This window comes from Electrophorus electricus, chromosome 10 (genome assembly GCF_041902795.1).
Source record: "Electrophorus electricus isolate QZ-2024a chromosome 10, ASM4190279v1, whole genome shotgun sequence".
Classification (NCBI taxonomy): Eukaryota; Metazoa; Chordata; class Actinopteri; order Gymnotiformes; family Gymnotidae; genus Electrophorus; species Electrophorus electricus.
Genome location: NC_137506.1, coordinates 25,817,909 through 25,822,516, shown reverse-complemented (window position 1 = coordinate 25,822,516; position 4,608 = coordinate 25,817,909). Strand labels below are relative to the sequence as shown.

The 4,608-nt window shown below is 34.0% G+C and overlaps 1 protein-coding gene across 1 annotated transcript in view; it reads left to right on the top strand.

The window, feature by feature from the left end:
• The window catches only part of mdga2a (MAM domain containing glycosylphosphatidylinositol anchor 2a), a 132,204-nt gene that overhangs the window by 878 nt on the left and 126,718 nt on the right, over nucleotides 1–4,608 (top strand). The gene's annotated exons all lie outside the window — the stretch shown is intronic.

The window sequence follows — 4,608 nt, the reverse complement described above, 5'->3', positions numbered from 1 at the left end:
GTAAGAAGAAATATGTGCATGTGCAGTGTAAATGTCTTTAAAAGACAGCTACGGTGACCTTGTAAAAAATGCGTCTGCTGGATATTTCTGATTTTAATGGTATTTCCAATTAAGTACCATTATCGTAAGCCTAATCATAAATAACCTTTATGTCAAATATCAAACATGTCTTGCGTTAAATTAACTCTTAAAAATAAACTGTTTTCCTCCTTAGTATTAATGATGCATGTAGCGTTATATATTTAAGCAATGCTGAAGCTTCATCATTCATCTTCAATGGTACTGACTACACCTGAGCGTGCTTGACGCTACTGAATGTAGCTAGCCTACGTCGTCGCATCATCTGTACAGCCATATAGTTACTGTAGACCAGAAAAAAAATGTGTTCCGCTTCTAACTGTAAACTGCATAACGGAAACCTAGTTATCATGTTCTTACAGTGCCTATATATCCGTAGTACATCGCCAGCAAGCTACTATGGGTCTTGTTGCAATTAAAACGGGCTTTTAAATAAATAAATATATCGAAATGCAACCAGTGGTATCAACCAAAAGAGTAGTTTGGATAGTTGTGGGGTTACATTGGCGAAAGACGCTGAGGGCACAGGTTCAGGACGAGTATAAATACTCTAGTGAAATTAGTGTTGTCGTGATGGAAAACAAGGAGTGTCAAGTAGCATATATCATCACCTGAGAAAATGTTTGCAGTGGTTATTATTTAGATACTAGAATCTTAACATCTAGCCTATGCGTTAGCAGTTATGCATGGCATTTCTACAATTGCTGACGTTATATTAATTTTTTATTTTTTATTTTTAACAAAGGCAGATGTGCTGTTATTTAATGGAAGCCTCTATGGATTAGTGAGGAAGTGAATTCATAAATCTGTACATGACCTCAACTTTTGTTGTAGCTTAAGCAGTGGTACAGAGAGGTCATATTACTTTTTTTCTATAAAGCACTTATTCATAAGACTAAATTCTTACCTTATGGATGTTACACAATACAAATTCATAGGTGCAGACAGAGATCAAAGGTTGTCACTTTTTATTCAAGAATAATTTTAATGCGCAAGAGAGTGTGATAGTCTCCCCTGCCCAAGTTCTACAAACCCCCACTTTACACTTAAGCATATCATATAAAAGTTGTGAACAATGAAGAAAGAAAGCATAGTACACATGTTTTCATATTAACACTCTAAACCCAACATGGCACCTAAGATATCATGAAGGATTGTTTTTCTCCACATTACTTTCCTTATTTGTAAGATACATGTATGGAAAAGAAACTTGCATCTTAAGGTGAGAGAGAGAGAGAGAGAGAGAGAGAGAGAGAGATTGAAAATATCAGGAACAATTTTAAAAAGTGTTGTCTGCTTAACTATAACCTTCCAATTATTATAAGTCTAACAGACACATTTGAATGGAATTTTTACAGTGTACATAGAGCAATGGCTAAATATGTGAAAAGGTTTTACTGTTAAACTTATTGATCACTTGATTATGCATGTGCAAATCATTATTTTGAGATTAAGTTTATATTAACTAGTATTTAGAGGACCGATTTTCTACTTTAACGCTTATTTGTACACTGTTTGGCTTTCTAAATAAACTTAATTATTATATACCACAATTTGTACTCCTATAACATTATCTTGAATGATCTTTCACTACAGAGATTCATTGTGAGCTGTTTGATGAGTTCAGTTAATAGATTATCACAGTAGTAACCAGTGAATATTATTAGGGGTGAATATCTCTGAAGCGTGTATGATGTGTGATTTGTCACAGCAGTTAGAAACAGCATATCTTGTATTTGTGTGATAAAATTTATATTCTAGACTTATGTCTTTACAAATGTATTACAAAACAAGAAAATCTAATTAATATAATTTTCTGCATCCAAGTTTCTCACAATAGTCAATCCACCACCACAGGTGGCACCACACCTCTAAAAGTGGTTGGACGAATTTCGGCTTTACTGAAATTTGGTATCATGTCCTGGTGGCAGTAGTTTTGAATAGTTAGACTATGTAAATTGATTATTCAACAAATTTATATTTAAATGATATTTTGTGAGTTTAAACATCTTACAGTTCCTGTTCCATTCTCCAAATATTTATGAAACAAAGAACAGGCCTATGCTAAGTTCTTACATACCATAACATGTCCTAGATTGCTGACCTTGAAATTTTCAAAGCCTGATGTATGTCAATTTTTCCACTAGTCATATTTCTAAAATTTGAAAATGCACATACTATCCAGCATGGTGTATGCTACAACAGACCTTCAGTGATCAAAGGCTATACATATGCTGTTCTTATTGGAATTAAAGATAAATAAACTTTGGCCTGTATTGGTGCAAAAGCGATATTATTAAGCTAGCATACCTGTCCAGATCACCAGGGGAGATCAAGAGTTATTGTCTCTTTCATCCTTGTTTTCTGTGATTTCTGTGATCCAGTTTATTTTCTATAGATACATTATCTTAATGAGAAACTAAACCTTACTTTCAGCATTATGTATAGCTTAATCTATATAAGAACATTTCACAATACATTTTTTGTCACAGTGTCAACATCATTTCGGCATCCTTGTGCTGCCATCAAATAGCTAACTACTAGCTAGCATCCATGAAGAACATAAAATATTAGCTTAGTATGAAAGCACATTAAGAAATTCAACAAATATTAAGTAAATGTAGCAATGTGATAATACATTGCTATACATTACTATACAAAATAGTAAGCATGCAGTAAAAACATTTACTGGACAACTGAGCTGCAACAGTCTACTCATTGTACCCCCCCCCCCCCCCCCCCCCCCCAGCTGAAAGTCAGATTTTTATTGGTTCTTCTGCCGAGTCTATATTTAACCTATTGTTGGCTGTGCATGTCTATGCAGATTTCTGCTTGCACTTGATGGCCTCCCGTTTGCAGAAAAAAGAACTACAAGTGCAAAACTAAAAGGATATAGTACTTCTGTCCCATCCCCCCCCCCCCCCCAATGTTCAAGCACAATGAAAAACAATGAATCCAGAGAATCAATTGAATCCAGAGAATCCATTGTTCAAAAACAATGAATCCAGAGAATCCATTGAATCCAGAGAATCCATTGTTCAAAAACAATGAATCTAGAGAATTCACTTGTCTGTTTTTCTAATACAATGTAAATAGTTACTCCAGTCACATTTGTGTATCACCAAAACAATTAAATTGAAATAAATGATGCTGAAAACTGAGATTACAAGAGGCATTTGATAATTTGCAAAAGAATGATTAAACATTCTAATCATTGTGATGTCAGAGATTTACACCACTGCTCCGACAGTCATGTTTTGCTTAAAAATTAATTAAACTAGTAATTGTGTATAAATTACATTTGTGACCCATGGAGCAGACTATATAACTGAAAATATTTAACTGTCATAACAACAGAGGCATAATCCATTCATTAGCTATTTTGTGTGTGTGTGTGGGGGGGTTGTTTTTGATAGCATACAATTAATATGAATTCTTTTTTTTACTATTTATGAACTTGTTGTCGACACAGTTACAGATAAGTCTGTCATTTTCATAAACAGTGCCTTAAAATCCTAGATAGTTTTCCACTTTCTAATAATCAGGGTTTTTTTATGCTACAATTTTTTTTGTCTACCAGAAAATTTTACAAGAGATGGTTTCAAGTAGATTCTGATTCTTGATACCTAACCCAGGTAGAGTCTTCAAATAGTAAGACTTTTTAAATTTTTGCCCATCAGTGCTTTTAGGAAAGAATGCTATAGTTAGTATTGGGCCTCTGTGGTTTCCCTGTATGATTCTCATGGAGGTTTATGTGAACCTGTTAGTGTAACCTTTGCCAACACAGACTTTTGCAAATGCTTTTTACCCAGACCACTGATCCTTAAGGATAACACACAGGTCATATATACAAGTCAGTAGTATCAGTGCTACATTATTTGAACAGTAAAAGTTAATTTCCTTACATTATCTGCTTTGGTGAAATAAGAACTTTGAGTCAGTATTAACATTTGTGTCTCAGGAATTTTTAACTCATGTGCAGTCTACTATATCACCTGAACAAAGTCCTATAAGCCTGAAAATGGGATCTTTTTTTCCAGTAAAATTTAGGGGATCAAACACAAAATGCATCCTCATTTCAATTTCCAGAGCTTAATGAGCAGTTGCTAGGCTTTTGGAAAATAATTATGTTCACTGTAGGATCTAGTAAAAATTTGTACAGCCTGAGCACACAGCACCTAAGAGTTTATTTACTCTTGAGCTATTTGCTTTTCATTTTAAAGTTACTGAATCCCTGACTTGCTTTATTTGTTCCTTCCAGCTAAGAGTAGTTATATAAATAAAGAAATGTATCATGAGGTGATCATGTTACAGCATATTTCAGCGGTAATGATGTGATTTGCAAAATGAAATTTCTTCATGACATGACTTTAAAAAATAGGCTTGCAAATGAGAAAAATAAATTACAGCATGTTTACATATGTCAGAATGCTCAGAAAAGTTGTGACTGCTGGCAGATAATAGTAGTTAAAGAGAAGGCACAACATTGTGTAAATGAGAAGGTGAAAGTGTTTGTGTTGAAGGCAATGG